The 10,859-nt window shown below is 39.6% G+C and overlaps 2 long non-coding RNA genes across 2 annotated transcripts in view; one reads left to right on the top strand and one right to left on the bottom strand.

Annotated features, from left to right (window-relative positions):
- Positions 1-358, top strand: part of LOC117423743 (uncharacterized) — a 5,640-nt gene extending 5,282 nt beyond the window's left edge. The window contains exon 4 of the long non-coding RNA XR_004547820.3: positions 1-358. This exon is cut by the window's left edge and continues 623 nt beyond it. This is a non-coding gene — a long non-coding RNA (uncharacterized LOC117423743).
- LOC131697945 (uncharacterized) overlaps positions 1-10,645 on the bottom strand; it is a 13,182-nt gene extending 2,537 nt beyond the window's left edge. The window contains exons 1-2 of the long non-coding RNA XR_009307570.1: positions 10,451-10,645; positions 1,519-1,694 (exon numbers count right to left, since the gene is read on the bottom strand). This is a non-coding gene — a long non-coding RNA (uncharacterized LOC131697945). The remainder of the gene's footprint in view (positions 1-1,518; positions 1,695-10,450) is intronic.
- Positions 10,646-10,859: the final 214 nt, after the last annotated feature.

The raw sequence follows: 10,859 nt of genomic DNA, 5'->3' as shown, positions 1-10,859 counted from the left end.
TAGTGTTCAATTTTGCAGTAAGAAAGTTCCCAGATAACTTCATTCCTAAATAAGTCACATTCAAATTGTGAATTTTAAATTTAACTTCTAGTTACTCTTGGATTCCTTCACAAACAATGAAAAACGTATATGAAGCTGTTTGTCTTGGTAATGCCACTGCACTTGTTGAAAGAACTGGGGGAGATGGGGGTGGGATCCACTGTAAGCACCTACACTGTAAATAAAAACACTGTCTGTGGATCTAGCATTAGTAGATCAGGTGCTGGTGACACAAGAACATCCTGTTATAAATATGTAATCATGAATATTGTGTAAATATGTTTTACATTTTTAAATCTAATAAATATCTCTAAACTTGTGTTTTGTTGTCTGAACCCTTGTCCAGTGTCATGTTCTGCCAGTCAGATCTGTTAGCTTGGATAGAAGCAGGTTTGTAACACATACAGAATGCATCACTTCTAGGAGTACAGTTTGCACAATGAACATGGTACAACTGTCTGCAACATACATACTGTGAACGATGTGTTCTGTATTTGTTGTGGTAGCCAAATCTTTGCCTTCTCAGAGAGGAGTCGGAACACCAGAAGTACTGAACCTAAGGCAAGTTTTATTTATTACGCAGTTCAGTTTGGCAATTGAAAACAATAAATCAAAACAAAAACCTGCCCTCTGGGCACTAACTAAACTGTTCTTTTTCCTCTGTGTAGCCCTGCTGAAGTTAGCAGTTTCTTATCCTGCCTCTGTTTTTGAGATTTTCTTTGCATGAGGACACTATCAGGAACCCCATATCCCTGATACTCTGTCTCCACACTCTCAGCTCTACATTCCTCACTATATATATATATATATATATACATATACATACACATATATATATATACATACACACACACACACAGAAAACCACAGATACTTTCACCATGTTCACAAACAGCTCCCATGCATATGCAATCTCCTCTTCGGCTTCATGTTGTTAGATCCTTGTGTACTACAACAAATGTCAAAGAAACCTTTGAAACTGGTTCTTGTAATTGTTTTCCTCATATTTGTGAAGATTGGCAGGAAAGCAAACATGTTTTCCCTTACCATGTCCCACAAGTATTGAGCCCTTCTGTGAACTGAAGAATCATGTTGGTAGTCCTAAAACACACAGTATAATTAAAACTTAAAGGATCTGCTCTGCACAAACTTTCTCCATGGGCTGCACTAAATCAGACATATTAAACTAAGGCTCAGGAATTCAATTTAAAAACACCAGATAAAGGCATTTTCATTTAGTATTTTTATCATGTTCCTGAAGAGTCTAAATATAGGAGGCTATAGGATTAAATTACTCTAAATCTAGAATAAATATTCTGAGCTGGTTCTGTTTAAAAATGTTTTCTTCATTACCAGGGCAGAACAAGTAAATATAATGGATGGTGAATAATTTACTTATTGCAATTTCAGTTGTATGTCTGTATCAGTTAGAATACTCCAATGAAAACGATGTAATTGGGGCGTGTGGCCACACATTACCTTATAGAGGATGGTGTTGTGCACTAATCCCTGCTCCTCCGTGTGCCAGAGACCGGGCCTTCCCTACAGTACAGTACTTCCTTTCCTGTAAAGCTCCCTGATCGGAAATGAAAAACAGCTGCCTTGGGTGAGCTTCAAGGGGTCCGAAACAGGACTTCACTTCTAACATAAGAAGCCTAGCATGAGAAAAGAAAACACTACCGGTAAATATATTCTGTCAAAAGGATGCATTAAACTGTATGTAATATAACAGATTCAATACTCTGCTAAATAAGATACACCTAATACACACACTTTGTTATTTGTAAAAATAAAATAAATAGAAATAAACAAAAAAAATAGGATTTTAAATTTAAAAAAGAATATGATTTAAATTGTTTAATACATTATAGTGTGTCTATAACTATATATATATATATATATATATTATATATATATAGTGATGATGTGACGCCAAGGTGTAGCAGGTCTTATAGTAAACCACAGATAGGAGACTTGAGTTGTATAAAAGATTAATTCTCAAACTGAACGCAGTAGGGATTCAAGCAAATGCATGCACATGGATTAGGGAGTGGTTAACAAGTAGAAAACAGAAAGTACTGATTGGAGGAGAAACCTCAAAATGGAGCGAGGTAACCAGTGGTGTACCACAGGGATCAGCATTAGGTCCTCTGCTATTCCTAATCTACATTAATGATTTAGATTCTGGTATAGTAAGCAAACTTGTTAAATTTGCAGACGACACAAAAATAGGAGAAGTGGCAAACACTGTTGAAGCAGCAAAGGTCATTCAAAATGATCTAGACAGCATTCAGAACTGGGCAGACACATGGCAAATGACATTTAATAGAGAAAAGTGTAAAGTACTGCACGCAGGCAATACAAATGTGCATTACAAATATCATATGGGAGATACTGAAATTGAAGAAGGAATCTATGAAAAAGACCTAGGAGTTTATGTTGACTCGGAAATGTCTTCATCTAGACAATGTGGGGAAGCTATATAAAAGGCCAACAAGATGCTTGGATATATTGTGAAAAGTGTTGAATTTAAATCAAGGGAAGTAATGTTAAAACATTACAATGCATTAGTAAGACCTCATCTAGAAAATTGTGTTCAGTTTTGGTCACCTCACTACAAAAAGGATATTGCTGCTTGTGGCAGGCTGGCTGAGTCATGTGACGTCAGGCCAGAGATGCAGGGAAAACACGCAGGCAGATGTTATAGCTGGCGCTGTGCGCCGTTTATTGAATAAGAAAAATAAATGAAAGATTTTTACAAAAAGAAAACACAGAACAAAACAAAATCACAAACACTAAAATAGGTCAGGCTGGGCAGATTGCCTTCACTGTTCCTATGACTTTTTAGTTTCGCTTTCCTTTACTTTTGTTTCGTCCCCAACACTCCTCAGTACTCCACCTGGAGTGCAGAGAGCTGCAGGTTTATATATCATGGTCGAGGGGTTTAACTGGCTATGAATTATTCTATTACCCCTCGGCCACAACCTGCACGAGTTTATTAATTATTCCTGGCAGACTACGAGCACCAATCTCGCCTCTGCCAGAACACGTTTTAAAATAAACAAAACAAAACGCAGAGCTACGCCGTCATATTTAAATACAATAAATAAATACAAAAACAATAACAAAACACACGGCGCTTCGCCATCATATAAATACATAAATCCATAACAATAATAATACAAAACAAATACAAAATAACACAGGGGCGGAGGGGGAAACCCTGTTCTAAAAAGAAAGAAATACATTTACACAGCAGGGCTTTCTACCGCCCTGCTACACTGCTCTAGAAAGAGTGCAAAGAACAGCGACCATAATTATCCTGGGTTTAAAAGGCATGTCGTATGCAGACAGGCTAAAATAATTGAATCTATTCAGTCTTGAACAAAGAAGACTACACGGTGATCTGATCAAGCATTCAAAATCCTAAAAGGTATTGACATTGTCGACCCAGGGGACTTTTCGACCTGAAAAAAGAAACAAGGACCAGGTGTCACAAATGGAGATTAAATAAAGGGGCATTCAGAACGGAAAATAGGAGGCACTTTTTTTACACAGAGAATTGTGAGGGTCTGGAACCAACTCCCCAGTAATGTTATTGAAGCTGACACCCTGGGATCCTTCAAGAAGCTGCTTGATGAGATTCTGGGATCAATAAGCTACTAAAAACCAAACGAGCAAGATGGGCCAAGTGGCCTCCTCTTGTTTGTAAACTTTTTTATGTTCTTATAAGTATGTTGCCTTAAATACGTTTTACGATTGCATTTACCTGGAAAATTAATGGCGTCATGATGGTAAAATATTGTTAGGTAGAAACTTGTTCTGGGGAATCTATTTTTTCAAAGATGGCAATAGAAGGATGAATTATGTGTGAGACACTGCTGCAGTTTAGCAACAAATATATAATCTTAAAAAACAGGCTGGATCTGGATCTGTTTACAGGAACAATCATATTTAATTAAAAAGTACATAAGGTGATGTGTTGGACAAATGTGCTTTCCTTGCACACTTCCTAGCAATCAACTTTGAGAAGAAGCTTATTGTCAGAATGGCTTTTTAGCATGGCAGATAATTAAAGCAAAAATATCACTGCATAACCATTTAACCATATAACATAAGTTTTTAGCAACAAAAAACAGGAAAATGAAGATGATATAAACATGATGTAAAAGCGCTGACACATTTGATGTAATATAATGTATAGTGAACTTACAGTACATATTGTATTGATTTAGTAAAGATACCTGTTAGGTAAAGTAGGAGAGCTTCATTGAGGGGGGGAGGGGGGGGAGGGGGGGGGGGGGGGGGGGGGGGCGGTGTCGTCACTTTGCTCTGTTCTTGGACAAACTCTGAAATAACCCTAAAAACAAAAGATCAAATCTGGTAATGATCTGCTTGTGGCCATACATTTTTATATAACATAACTCTCTCAATACACAAGCGTTATTGTGAAGAGGGAAATACCATTGGAAAACAAAGATGCTATGAAAACTGTATATAACAAGAGAGAGAACTGATTTATATATATATATATATATATATATATATATATATATATATCCTCACATTTGGAGTCCCTGCATTTAGCCACTCTGATTCATTTAAATCTTCATACTGTCATAAAAATAATATTAAAATAAACACAATTCATATATCTTAAGATATTCATTTTATTTAGATTTTACATCACATTCATACATCACATATATACAAAATATACAAATTCAAAACGTTAAATAGAAAATTTGTTTGAAAATAAACCATGAAGGACACGAGGACAGTTTTTAGCAATCCCCATGCCTCATGATGTGGGTGTAAATTTCACCCGCCTGTCCCTTCAATTAGGGTCAGGAGCCTGGCCAGGTTCCCACAGTTCCTTGCAACGACCCTCTTTTCATCCTCTCTCCCCATTGGCTCATTCAAATATCCACTCCACCGGCTGACACAAATAATAATAAAAAAAACAACGTTACATAAGAAATATCCACTACTAGAGAAAACCAACCTGGCAAGGCTGGAGTCATAAACCTATTTCTTCTTCTTTGGAAACACCTCCGTCTTGATGTTAGTAATTCACTGTTAGTAGTCAATTCTGTTCTTGCTCTGTCTATAGCGGAAAAAACACGCCTAAATATGCCAGAAACAGTGTTTTCTGAGGATACCTCCCCATCAGCCATGATGTCCACACAGTGATTTCATGTTAAGAAGCCAGATGTTAATTAGTATGCATTTTTTAAATCTAAAATTCAGACCCGATGTTCATAGTATGCATTTTTTATATCAAAAATAGAATTGTAATATCAAAAATAAAAGTGTTGATATCAAAATAAAAGGTACTATTTTTGATCAAGAATTCTATTTTTGATATCAAAAAATGACATTGACAATTGTTGATATCAAAAATAGAATTGCTGATAACAGCATAACATTACTGATATCAGTATTAAAATTGCTAATATCAGCAATTGAGGATTCAATGTTAAAACGGCTTGCCATATCCAGGTCAAAAACGTGTTATTTAGTACGTGTTTCAAATATTTACTACATGTTCTCATTTGACTTGAGTACATGCTGTAATTCTAATACTACGCATACTAATTTGGCCAATCAGATTGCTGAAAATGAAACGAGACCCAATGAATTTAAAGAAAATGGTACGTGTAATAAATTCAAAGTCATTTTACATGTGCCATTCCCCTCCAATTCGTGGCGGTATATGGACTTGCCATTGGGTAAAGTCTAATGAAAGATGGATAGACCTGGACCCTCCAAGATGAGCATCAACCGGCGGTTTCAGAGCCTTAGAAATAGCTTTAATTCAGTGGTAACTCTACTGGAACTAATATGTCATTTTAAACAGATTATTAATCACGTGAAAACATAATACATGGTTTTATTATAATCATTTGGGCGACACAGTATATGTTTCCTTCATTGTAAATAAAAGCGTGATTTGCTATAATTTAATTAAAACGCTATTAATAATAAATTAATCATGGTTGTAGCAGCAGTTTATAAGTATTGTGTAAATATTTAGTCTAATAGTTAGAAACAATGCTAATGGGGCTGTCGGGGTTTTCGAAAGATATCGGCAAGGACATTGTATACAAGCCAATGAAATACCGTGTTTTTGTGTGTGTATGTGTGTATGTGTGTGTATTGAAGGCCATCCGGGTCAAAAACACATTATTTAGTACGTGTTTCAAATATTTAGTACGTGTATTGATTTCAACCAATCAGAATACATAAAAAATAAGTCTTCTAAATAAATGTAAATTAATTATTCATTTTCTATGGTTGGTCATTTTACAGTAGTGCCTACATAGGGGCTGGTCATTTTACAGTAGTACCTACGTAGGGGCTGGTCATTTTACACACATGAAGCTTAATTACAAGAGTAGCCAATCACCTTCAGGATAACATCTTTTTAATTTCAGACATGAAATCAGCTTTAAAAAAATCAAGAATTAAGCCCGGAACACACTGCCCGATGTGACCATCGCATCTCAAAGGAGTTGGTGTAAAAAATCTTTGGAAGCAGGCATCACACACTGTCTGTCTGGGCCACTGCTCCCTCTCGCAACTAGGAAGAGATCAACCAGTCATCGGCCAGAATAGCGTCCACGCACTTTGAGAACGGGGGATTGAAACTTCCATTACAATTTGGCGCTGCGAGCAGGGTCCCTAACTCGATCCGGTTTGGTGGGGAATAACCTATTTGACTCAGTTGGAGGCAAGAACGTCCGAAAGACAGTTCCCTTCCGAGGCCGATAAGGGACTCTGAACCAGACTGCGGTTGACTGTGGTGAGTAGACTACAAATTAACTGTTGGAGACTAGCTAGAGATGTAAGGGATCACCTAACGAAGCGATCTTAGAAATCAATCGCCTAACGAAGCGATTTAGAAATCAATCGCCTAACGAAGCGATTTAGAAATCAACCGCCTAACGAAGCGATTTAGAAATCAATCGCCTAACGAAGCGATTTAGAAATCAATCGCCTAACGAAGCGATTTAGAAATCAACCGCCTAACGAAGCGATTTAGAAATCAATCGCCTAACGAAGCGATTTAGAAATCAACCGCCTAACGAAGCGATTTAGAAATCAACCGCCTAACGAAGCGATTTAGAAATCAACCGCCTAACGAAGCGATTTAGAAATCAATCGCCTAACGAAGCGATTTAGAAATCAACCGCCTAACGAAGCGATTTAGAAATCAACCGCCTAACGAAGCGATTTAGAAATCAATCGCCTAACGAAGCGATTTAGAAATCAACCGCCTAACGAAGCGATTTAGAAATCAACCGCCTAACGAAGCGATTTAGAAATCAATCGCCTAACGAAGCGATTTAGAAATCAATCGCCTAACGAAGCGATCTAGAAATCAACCGCCTAACGAAGCGATTTAGAAATCAACCGCCTAACGAAGCGATTTAGAAATCAACCGCCTAACGAAGCGATTTAGAAATCAACCGCCTAACGAAGCGATTTAGAAATCAATCGCCTAACGAAGCGATTTAGAAATCAACCGCCTAACGAAGCGATTTAGAAATCAACCGCCTAACGAAGCGATTTAGAAATCAACCGCCTAACGAAGCGATTTAGAAATCAACCGCCTAACGAAGCGATTTAGAAATCAACCGCCTAACGAAGCGATTTAGAAATCAATCGCCTAACGAAGCGATTTAGAAATCAACCGCCTAACGAAGCGATTTAGAAATCAATCGCCTAACGAAGCGATTTAGAAATCAACCGCCTAACGAAGCGATTTAGAAATCAACCGCCTAACGAAGCGGTCGATAATCGCCTAATGAAGTGATTTAGAAATTAATTGGTGTCAAGGTGTGGATGTGTTAGTGTCCCGTCAGATCACATTTGTGAAGATTCGGGTTTTTATGTTAATGGTGTGTCCTGGAACAAAAGTTAGATTTGCACTAGGCAGATTGAAGTCGTGGACCAGGACCCTAGGGGTTATGAATGTTTCTATTGTGTATTGTCTGAAAACATAGATTAAGAATTAACGTGAAATAATTGTTGGTTGTCTGACATTTGTCTCTCTCTCTCTCTCTAGCTCTCTTTCTTCCTTTCTCTCTCGCTTTGATCTGCTATATGCGCTGTTATTTCGTTTCCTGTTACAAAAACACTGAGATGCTAGAGTCAGGGCAGGAAAATGGGTGCGGCAGACAGCAAGACCGTAGACTGTACAAGCTTAACAGGATGTCAAAAATTAATGCACGAGAGATGGGGCTCTAGTCCTCTCACTCAAAATGATTTGTGGTATGCTAAGTCAAGTTTCCCATTAGGGGGCACCTTATCAATAACCAAGTTGGCAACTGTCAGGGAAGAACTACAACAGTGGGAAAAACAGAAAAAGAAACGTAAGGGGAGGATAGATTGTGACAGTTTTAGGAAGTGGGAGCGCATGGCAGAAGACGAGATAGAGAAACAGGAAAGGGCTAAGGAAAAGAAAGAATTAATGGTACAGAGGGTAGGAAAGACAAGGGCACAAAGGCTTGAGCGTTTGGCTCCACTCCCCTCTGCTTGCTTGCCAGCGCCCCCCTACCAGGAACCAGTCGCCGCATCCGCTCCGCTTGAAGAACTGAGCTCAGTCCCCGGCCCATCCAGGATGAAAGAAGAAGGCGTAGAGGAAGCACCAGAATCGGAAACGCCTCCCGATGCGAAGATCAAAGAAAAGAAAAAGACCAATAAGTCGGAGTCGGAATCGCGAATGACAACCCGGGGATCGGGGAAAACAAATGACATGTACCCTTTGGTCTCATACCCGAACCCCCGACCACAACCACCGGTTGGGGATGCAAATCGCGACACCTGGACACCAACTGTGGATGTGCAAAGAGACTGGTCAATTGATGAATTAAACGACATTGCTGGGGACCTGCCGGATTACCGCAAGGACTCAAAGCAATTCGCGAACCAAGTAGACATCCTGGTTCAAATGTACCGGCCCAGCACAGGTGAGATAAGTCAGGTATTGCGCCGAAAACTAAAGTTTGATTGGCCGACTGTGGCTGGGGACTTCGATAGCCTGGGCTATTCTAATACCGGAACTTTTGATAGCCAACTAAAGGCCCTAATGAAACGTATCACCGAAAAATGGCCAGTATTGGCAGACTGGACACTTGTACACAACTGCAAACAAGGAAGCGAGGAATCGTGGGATGACTATTATGCCCGGTTGCTGAAGTGTTATCGAGATCACAGTGGTTTAAAGCCAGGTACTGACACAGCAAATGAAATGCTAAAGAATGTAATTATGAACAGGATACGTACTGAACTAAAGCAGGCAGTAATATTGTCCTGCATAGGCTGGCAAACCGGGGACCTGGATACTCTCCTGCGCCACATCGTGCACCACAGTCGAGAACAAGAAGAGCAAAAAATAAAGAAGAAAGAAGATAAAGAAAAGAAACAGAGCAAGTTACAGATGGTACAACTTGAGTACTATCAGAACCAAACACCCGGCACGGGAGGACAGCGAGGGGGACTCGGTCGAGGCAGAGGGGGTGGATGGAGCAGCAGAGAGGACTGGAAATTGACACAATCCCAAGCCACGGACAGAGGTAGGGGCCGAACAGGCCAGCAACAAGGGTTTAAGGGAAATTGTCACAAGTGTAGGAAATATGGGCATATGGAGAGAAATTGCCCGATACAAAGGGATAGTGGAAGTCAGAATGAGGGACAGAGTATGTGGAGTGCAGGACCGCAATGAAGCCAACAGGGAGCATCAGAGAGTACTGAATGTGTGTGTAGCAGGGCAGGGCCCTGCCTGTAAATAATATTGTTATGTGGTGATTTGGTGGTGGCTGGCAGGGATGGGGTTAATTTCCTATCCCTGCCAAAATACATGTGAGAATGTGGCTGGAGCTAATTGAATAATTGATAATTAGGCTCCAGCCACATGCTATAAAAAAAAGAAAATCCTTTGTTTGGGGGTGGGAGTTGCTGAGTGAATAGTTTGGTGTTGTGTTGCTGTATTTTTGTTAAAGGTTCAAGTTCAGTGAAGGCTCTGCCCAGGCTGAACAGTTTTGTGTTTGTTTAACTGTTTTATTTTTGCTCTGTGAGCAGTGTTTTGATTTCCTTTTGTTATTAAACAGCGCAGAAGCGCGTTAACTACAGTTTCCTTGCCTCTGAGTCTCTTTTGCCTGCCAATAACATCTGGGCCCACGACGCTACCCTGTGACAGTGTGTTTGAAATGTTTCAGTCTAAATTTAAACCCCATGAAAGCCCAAACATTATATTAGATGTAGCTGGAAAAGAGTTAATATTTTGAGTAGACACAGGAGCTGCCATGTCATTAATAAAGGATAGCGAAGCACAGCATTTAAAGTTGTCACAGAAGACAGTGTCAACAGTAGGAGCTTCAGGGCAACCAAACAATGAAAGACTTACCGAACCAGTCAAAGTGAAGTGTGGCGGCGCATCCGTGACGCACTCTTTTATTTGCTCCCAATTATGTCCAGTGAACCTGTGTGGCAGAGATCTCTTGGCGGCCCTGCGCATAAAGATTGAATGCGATACTGATGAGATATCAGTAGACGTGCCTTTAATGTATCACAGACAGCTGTTTCAGTCTGACTGGCTTTATGCGTGGGACTTGTTGCTGGGGAAACAGACCGCACAGCTAGAGGAACTCACTGTTCGCCTCTGGGGAGCTAAACAGGAAACCATGCCTGCGTCATGAATGCACTGCACTGTACTATATTCTCATGGGCAGAGAGACTTAGAATTTGAAAACTGATTCTTTGAACATCATCCCAAAAACGTAGAGTATTTGCAATCAGAATATATCTATTGGTCT

The sequence above is a fragment of the Acipenser ruthenus genome, chromosome 17, assembly GCF_902713425.1.
Source record: "Acipenser ruthenus chromosome 17, fAciRut3.2 maternal haplotype, whole genome shotgun sequence".
Lineage (NCBI taxonomy): Eukaryota > Metazoa > Chordata > Actinopteri > Acipenseriformes > Acipenseridae > Acipenser > Acipenser ruthenus.
Note: the sequence above shows the minus strand (reverse complement) of the source record. Positions and strands in the feature narration are given on the sequence as shown.